Source organism: Triticum aestivum, chromosome 2D, assembly GCF_018294505.1.
Source record: "Triticum aestivum cultivar Chinese Spring chromosome 2D, IWGSC CS RefSeq v2.1, whole genome shotgun sequence".
NCBI lineage: Eukaryota > Viridiplantae > Streptophyta > Magnoliopsida > Poales > Poaceae > Triticum > Triticum aestivum.
Genome location: NC_057799.1, coordinates 95,969,009 through 95,978,075, shown reverse-complemented (window position 1 = coordinate 95,978,075; position 9,067 = coordinate 95,969,009).

The following is a 9,067-nucleotide window of genomic DNA, read 5'->3' as shown; positions in this document are numbered from 1 at the left end:
TTCGTCCTCGTCCGGCCAATCATGGAAGGTCGCGGAGAGCCCGGCGCCGCCTGCTTTGCCGCCGGCTTGTCCACCAGCCGGCTCGGCGGCTTCCTCCATGTGGACCGCCCCCAGATCGGGGTCCTCCTGGTCGTGCTCGGTCCGGTCGGGGACGAAGCGGCGCTCCACGTCCGCCCCGCTGGCCGGGTGAAGCAGAGGACTCTGTCGAAAGAGCGAGCCGACTGAGTCAGAGTCGGCCCGGAGGAACTCGGCCACAAAGAGAAAAAGAGAAGGGGAGTGTACCGTAGGTGGAGGATTGGCGCGGCTATATGGCTCCTTGCCGAATTGCCAGTCGTCGGGAAGCTGGCAGTTGGCGAGGTAGTTCACCATGTCGGCCGCGTCGGCCCGCGGCATCTCCATGGTGCACATCCGGCTCGGGTCGAGCTGGCCGCTCATCTGACAGATCAGATGAGGCCGGCTCTGGAGCGGAAGGACCCGGCGTGTGACGAACGCGGCCAGGAGGTCGGGCCCCGTCAGGCCCTCCGTCTGGACCATCATCCGCAGGCGGGCGATGGCGGCGTTTCCTCCCTGCGACAGCGTCACCGCCCGGAAGGACCACTGGGGCAGCCTCCCCGCCGGCGGGCCGGCTACGTAAGCCGGCAGGTTGACGTAGTCGCCCCGTGAAGCGATGTTCCGCACGTAGAAGTATGATTTCTGCCACTTCTTCACCGATTGGATCAGCGTGATGACGGGGAAGGGGTTGTCGGCGCCCGATCTCCGCGACGCGATGAAGGCGCCAGTGTGGGCCGGCACGCCCTGGCTGCGCGTACCCAGCTTCGACTGGAAGAACTCCCCCCAGAGCTCAAGGGTGGGGAGGACGCGGAGATAGCCCTCGCACAGGGTGACGAAGGCCGACAGCAGCACCACCGCGTTGGGGGTGAGGTGGTGCGGCTGGAGCTGATAGAAGTCCAGCCAGGTGCGGAAGAAGGCGCTCACTGGCAAGCCGAAGCCGCGCAGGAAGTGCGAGCGGAAGACCACCCGCTCGCCATCCCGCGGCACCGGCCTGATTTATTTCTCCGGCGCGAGGCGGACCTCCACTTTGTCCGCACTGGGAAGACGCCGTGTGTCGCGGAGGAAGTCGATGTGGTCGTTGTGGACGATGGAGCCATCCCAATCCCCGCCACGCTGCTCTACGTGGGGAGGCATGGCGGAAGCTAGCACGGCGGCGGAGGAGCGTGCGGAGGAAGAGCGCGGCGGCGAGGCGCTGTTGCGAGAACGAGCGAGGCGAGAAGACGAAGGGAGTAGGAGGAGCGTGCGAGGGTCTGCCGCCCTCCACCTCCCCCTATTTATAGCCTCACGCGGCCGAAGAGGCCGGACGTGGGGGGGGGGAGACGTGGGATTAACTGCGCCCACTCCCCCCACGTCTCGCGTTTATTACGCATAAGTGCGAGCCAAAACTGCCGCACGGAACGTGTGGGCGGTTCCGGGATGCAAAAGATCCGCGCCTGGGCCGGGGCGTGGACGTGGCGGGCCCCCTCTCTGCGGCAACGTCCCGTCTCGCGCGTGGGCTGGCAGGCTTTCCGGCTACGTGGCGCGCCGTCAGCCCGCGGCCGGCCCGCGGCCCGGCGCGCATGCCAGCGGATTCCCGCCCTCCGACTCCAGAAGATTTCGGCTCAGGCGACATGCCTGCCCAAGGCCGGCTCCCAGCTGCCGGCTTGTCCCGACGGGAAGCTGTTCGAGCTTCTCGAACCCTACTCCACCTCGAAGCCCGATCAGCTTCGGGGACTACTGTCGGAGTAAGTGGCCACGGGTAGCTAAACCGGCTACCCCTGGCTCTTCAGAAAATTTATCAGGCCTTTGGGCCTTCAAGCACTCCAAGCATTTGGGCCGCCTTCCCGGGCCGACTACCATTAAAGCCGACTCCCGGAGGGCGACCCAGCCTCGCCGACTCCAAGAAGCCGGCCAAGAAAGACATCGACTCCTAGAAGCCGGCCAAGACCACAACCACTCCTACATAACGGTGACCTGACGGGGCATGGCCACAGTGCGGCCCACGACCCCCGAAGCTCGAGGCGGGCATGGCTACAGGAGGCCGTACGGGAGGGATGTTTCCCGTGCGGCCCGGCACTGAAGCCACGCCAGCTACGACGTCATCCACGACCCCCTCCTGTACGGCCCAAGGACCGCGGGCCCCTTCAGCCAGAGAGAGGCGTGAAGGCGGCCCGGCTTTCCCTAGTCGGCCGGGAGCATAGCCGGCCTCCGGAAGCCGGCTACTCCCTCCCTCGAAGCAAGAGCCCCATTAAGGAGACAAGACGAGGTGAGGCTACAGTGATAGCCCCCGAGGCGGCCCACTGTAGCCATGCTCACCTCGACAAAGCCCTCATCATCAGAGGCGCGGCTACAGTAAGCAGCCGCCGACAAAACCCTAGGCGGTGGGGTCGGCCTGTCGACCGAGTACCCGGCAGCCGGCGGGACCCACCAGCCGGCAGGACCCAGCAGCCGGCGGAGAAGCCGGCAGGCGTAGACACTGACGGCTGGGACCAGATCCCAGCCGGATTACCATTGTACCCCCGGGGGGTAGGCCTATATAAACCCCCCGGAGCTCCCATGCAAAGGGTTCGCACCCAAGATAGCACACGCACACACACCATAGATAGAGAGAAGCAAGAGCTAGCCTTGTTCCTCTTCTCCCATGATCCCAACAGCTCTAGGAGCGATTGTAGCTACTCTTTATCGAGCTAGTGATCATGCGGAGACCCCGCAGAGCAGGACTAGGGGTGTTATCTCCTCGGAGAGCCCCGAACCTGGGTAAGATTCGCCGGCGTGCATGTCTTCGCCTCATCCCGTTTCCAGGCACCGGCGACGTTTTATTGGCTCCCACAATGATAAGCCATCCTTTGGCATATGTCGCACCAACCACCCGACAACGACCATGGATTGAATTTTGGGGCGACTGGCTCTATCGCATAGACGTCCCTGAGCGTGCGCTTCCGCTCCCTCTTAGGGATGTGTGTAGCATATATCATGTTCACCGTTTTGACCTGAGGGGGAAACTTCTTCTATCCTCCTGTGTTCGGTTGCCGGGGCTCCTTGTCATCATCCTCACTTTGCGATCCCTTTTCCTTGCTCTCGGCGTTTAACTTGCCGGCCTGTTTAAAAACCCAACAATCTCTGTTGGTATGATTGGCTGGTTTGTCTAGGGTGCCATGGATCTGGCACGGACGGTCGAGTATGCGGTCCAAGCTAGATTGCCCCGAGCCATTTCTTTTATATGGCTTCTTCCGCTGACCGGACTTGGAGCCACTGAATCCGGCGTTGACTGTCGTGTCATCGGTGTTGTCACCATTGTTTCAGCGTTTGTGTCTGTTGCGTTGGAGCTTGCCGTTGCTATTTTTGACCTCGGAGGTGCCCATTTTGCTTGCTGTGTTTTTGCTATGGGCCAGCCAACTATCCTCACCCACACAAAAGCGGGTCATGAGTGCCGTGAGGGCTGCCATGGACTTTGGCTTTTCCTGGCCGAGGTGGCGGGCGAGCCATTCGTCGCGGATGCTATGTTTAAAGGCCGCTAGGGCTTCGCCATCCAGACAGTCGACGATCTGGTTCTTTTTAGTTAGGAACCTAGTCCAGAATTTCCTGGTTGACTCTCCAGGCTGTTGAACTATGTGACTTAAGTCATCGGCATCTGGTGGCCGTACATATGTACCTTGGAAGTTGTCAAGGAAGGCTTCTTCCCAGTCCTCCCAGCTGCCAATAGAATTTTCAGGCAAACTGTTTAACCAGTGTCGAGCTGGCCCTTTGAGTTTTAGTGGGAGGTATTTGATGGCATGAAGATCATCTCCGCGGGCCATATGGATGTGGAGAATAAAATCCTCGATCCAAACCGCGGGGTCAGTTGTTCCATCGTATGATTCGATATTTACGGGTTTGAACCCTTCTAGGAATTCATGATCCATTACTTCGTCGGTGAAGCAAAGAGGGTGTGCAGCGCCTCTATATCGGGCCGCATCGCGACGTAGCTCCGATGGAGTCCGTCTGCGGTTTTCGGCCCGGGCGTGACTAGGTTTGTCACGTCCGAATAGATAGCCGTTGTCACGTGTTGGGGCACGTCCTCGCGATCCGTAGATCGATCTGGTGTTTCCTGCTCTACTGTCCAGGTCCTGCCGAAGGTCATATGTATAACCCCGAGCTGCTTTATCTCTGCCTTTACGGCAAGGTGGTACGGGCTGGTGTTCGGCTTGAGTTGCCGCTTTATCCTGACCGCGTGTTGGTCGGACAGCCGCATTGTGCAATGATGGTACGGGCTCTGGTGCCTCATCATCGAACTGAGGTAGCAATTTGCGCTTCGGGTAACTTTTGGCTGGGCGCTTAAGGCCGTATTCTTCGGCTGCTAGGACACCAGTCCATCTGTCGTTGAGTAGATCTTGATCAGCTTGAAGCTGCTGCTGCTTCTTTTTCAGGCTCCTTGCGGTGGCTATTAGCTGGCGCTTGAAGCGCTCCTGCTCGAGAGGTTCCTCAGGAACGATAAAATCCTCGTTGCCGAGGCTCACCTCCTCCTTGGAGAGCGGATGATAACTACCGTCCTCCGAGTCTTCGTCTATGGCCTGTTCATCAGGGCTAACTTGCCCATCTTCCCGATTGTCCTATTCAGCAATTTGTTCGTCGGGGTCTTCTGTGTCTTCGGTGCCATCCGGAGTGTTATCGTCTCCTGTGCCAGTGTTGCTGTCTTTGCTGCGGCGCAATTTAGAGCGGCGCCGCTGATGCCGGTGCTTTGGTTGTATCTTAGGAGGGTCATCCTCAACTGGTTTTTCCTTGTCATCGCCGCTATTATCTTTTGGTGCATCCACCATGTATACGTCATATCAGGAAGTGGCCGTCCATCGTCCGGTGAACGGCGGGTTTTGGGCCTCCTCTTCTCCGGCATCGTCGTCCATACCGTCGATGTCTTCGGAGTCATAATCAAGCGTGTCGGTTAGGTCTTCGACAATGGCTATGAAGTGGGCGGTGGGTGGGAGACGAAATTCTCCATCATCAACCTCCAGCTCAAACCGGATATAATTCGGCTGAGAGTCCCCCACTAGGGATAGATTCTCTAACGAGTTCAGCACGTCGCCCAAAGGTGAGTGTCGGAAGATGTCCGCGGCGCTGAATTCGGCGATCGATGCCCGATCCTGCTCGACACACGCGGATGCACATGGTCCAGAACTTATAGCCGAAAACGAGTCCGAGGTTCCGGTAACACAGACATCACCCGAGGTTAGGTCTGTGTGCGGCTCCAACGCCGCGGAATCTGTGGCTTCCGTGGTGGTGTTGAGCTTCCCGTCTTCGGATGGCGCGATCTGCTCCGGATCTAAGGCCAGAGCGGTTGCAGGTGCAATTTCCTGGGCATGGCCCGATGACAGATTTAAGTCATGTTTATCGTGTCGACGGGGAGCGACTACCGTGGTCTCAAATCCGTCAAAGATCAAGTCTCCGCGGATATCCGCGATGTAGTTCAAGCTCCCGAATTTGACATGACGGCCAGGGGTGTAGCTATCGATCTGCTCCAAATGGCCAAGCGAGTTGGCCCGCAGTGCGAAGCCGCCGAACACGAAGATCTATCCGGGGAGGAAAGTCTCCCCATGGACAGCATCGTTGTTGACGATTAAAGGAGCCATCAAACCGTTTGAGGACGGCACAGAGGAACTCTCAATGAAAGCACCAATGTCGGTGTCAAAACCGGCGGATCTCGGGTAGGGGGTCCCGAACTATGCATCTAAGGTCGATGGCAACAAGAGACGGGGGACACAATGTTTACCCAGGTTCGGGCCCTCTCTATGGAGGTAATACCCTACTTCCTGCTTGATTGATCTTGATGAATATGAGCATTACAAGAGTTGATCTACCATTAGATCGTAATGGCTAAAACTCTAGAAGTCTAGCCTATATGACTATATCCGTTTCCGGACTAAGCCCTCCTGTTTATATAGACACCGGAGGGGACTAGGGTTATACAAAGTTGGTTACAAAGAAAGGAATCTTCATATTTGGTCGCCAGGCTTACCTTCCACGCCAAGGAGAGTCCTATCTGGACACGGGAGAGAGTCTTCGGTCTTGTATCTTCACATCGCATTAGTCCGACCCATGTCCAACAGGCCGGACGCCCGAGGACCCTTAGTCCAGGACTCCCTCAGTGATGCCTTTAAGTCTCTTGAGGAGAGGTCCCACGAGGCGCTGCAGGAACTTTACGAGAAGGGCTTGGAGAAGCCATTGGCGACTAATGACGAGGGCCCTGCCCAGCTACTTCCTCAGCTCGCCACGGCGCTTGAGGACGTCGTCAACGGGATCGGCCCCATGGTGGAGGGGGAAATGCGCGTGCTCTCTTCGTCGGCCTTGACGCGCGTCTTGAGCCACCTTCATCTTCGCGATCCCACTGCCGACCTTGGCGTCCTGCTCGAGCCTGTGAAGGAAATATGACCTAGAGGCAATAATAAAGTTGTTATTTATATTTCCTTATATCATGATAAATGTTTATTATTCATGATAGAATTGTATTAACCGGAAACTTAATACATGTGTGAATACATAGACAAACAGAGTGTTACTAGTATGCCTCTACTTGACTAAATCGTTGAATCAAAGATGGTTAAGTTTCCGAGACATAGACATGAGTTGTCATTTGATTAACGGGATCACATCATTAGAGAATGATGTGATTGACTTGACCCGTTCTGTTAGCTTAGCACTTGATCGTTTAGTATGTTGCTATTGCTTTCTTCATGACTTATACATGTTCCTATGACTATGAGATTATGAAACTCCCGAATACCGGAGGAACACCTTGTGTGCTATCAAACGTCACAATGTAACTGGGTGATTATAAAGATGCTCTACAGGTGTCTCCGAAGGTGTTTGTTGGGTTGGCATAGATCGAGATTAGGATTTGTCACTCCATGTATCGGAGAGGTATCTCTGGGCCCTCTCGATAATGCAAGCAATGTAACTAATGAGTTAGTTACGGGATGATGCATTACGGAACGAGTAAAGAGACTTGCCGGTAACGAGATTGAACTAGGTATTGAGATACCGACGATCGAATCTCGGGCAAGTAACATACCGATGACAAAGGGAACAACGTATGTTGTTATGCGGTTTGACCGATAAAGATCTTCGTAGAATATGTAGGATCCAATATGAGCATCCAGGTTCCGCTGTTGGTTATTGACTGGAGATGAGTCTCGGTCATGTCTACATAGTTCTCAAACCCATAGGGTCCGCATGCTTAACGTTCGGTGACGATCGGTATTATGAGTTTATGTGTTTTGATTTACCGAAGGTTGTTCGGAGTCCCGGATGAGATCAGGGACATGACGAGGAGTCTCGAAATGTTTGAGACGAAAAGATCGATATATTGGAAGGCTATATTCCGACATCGGAAAGGATCTAAGTGGTTTGGGTATTTATCGGATTACCGGAGAGTTACGGGAATTCGCCGGGGAGTATATGGGCCTTATTGGGCTTTAGGGGAGAGAGAGAGAGGAGCTGCCTAGGGCAGGCCACGCGCCCCACAAAGCCTAGTCCGAATTGGACTAGGGGGAGGGGCGGCGCCCCCTCCTTCCTTCTCTTCTTTCTTCCCCTTCCTTCTCTCCTACTCCTACTACTTGGAAGGGGGAAATCCTACTCCCGGTGGGAGTAGGACTCCCCAAGGCCCGCCATAGTAGAGGGCCGGCCCTCCCCCTCCTCCATGATACGTCTCCAACGTATCTATAATTTTTGATTGCTCCATGCTATATTATCTACTGTTTTGGACATTATTATTCACTTTTATATTATTTTTGGGACTAACCTATTAACCGGAGGCCCATCCCAGAATTGATGTTTTTTGCCTATTTCAGAGTTTCGCAGAAAAGGAATATCAAACAGAGTCCAAACGGAATGAAACCTTCGGTAACGTGATTTTTAGGAAGAATATGATCCGGGAGACTTGGGCCCTACGTCAAGGAACAAAGGAGGAGGCCACGAGGTAGGGGGGCGCGCCTACCCCCCAGGGCGCGCCCTCCACCCTCGTGGGCCCCTATTGCTCCACCGCCGTACTCCTTCCTCCTATATATACCTACGTACCCCCAAACGATCAGATACGGAGCCAAAAACCTAATTCCACCGCCGCAACCTTCTGTACCCACGAGATCCCATCTTGGGGCTTGTTCCAGAGCTCCACCGGAGAGGGCATCCATCACGGAGGGCTTCTAGATCAACACCATAGCTTCTCCGAGGAAGTGTGAGTAGTTTACTTCAGACCTTCGGGTCCATAGTTAGTAGCTAGATGGCTTCTTCTCTCTTTTTGGATCTCAATACAATGTTCTCCCCCTCTCTCGTGGAGATCTATTCGATGTACTCTTCTTTTTGCGGTGTGTTTGTTGAGACCGATGAATTGTGGGTTTATGATCAAGATTATCTATGAACAATATTTGAATCTTCTCTGAATTCTTTTATGTATGATTGGTTATCTTTGCAAGTCTCTTCGAATTATCAGTTTGGTTTGGCCTACTAGATTGATCTTTCTTGCAATGGGAGAAGTGCTTAGCTTTGGGTTCAATCTTGCGGTGTCCTTTCCCAGTGACAGTAGGGGCAGCAAGGCACGTATTGTGTTGTTGCCATCGAGGATAACAAGATGTTTTTTTATCATATTGCATGAATTTATCCCTCTACATCATGTCATCTTGCTTAAGGCGTTACTCTGTTTTCATGAACTTAATACTCTAGATGCATGCTGGATAGCGGTCGATGAGTGGAGCACTACTACAAAAACAGATATAGCCAATATGGACACTAATGGCGCATTGTACATGTGGTGCGCCATTACTAAATACTAATGGCGCACCATGTGTTGGTGCGCCATTAGTGTGAAAATACTAATGGCGCACCACATCCACGGTGCGCCATTAGTAAAAAAAAATTTTAAAATTTTTTCAAAACTACTAATGGCGCACCGTGGGATGGTGCGCCATTAGTAGTTCAACTAGTAATTATGTTTCAATTTTTTTTCAAATTTTTTTTATTTTTATTTTTTTTAAACTACTAATGGCGCACCGTGGGAGTGGTGGGCCATTAG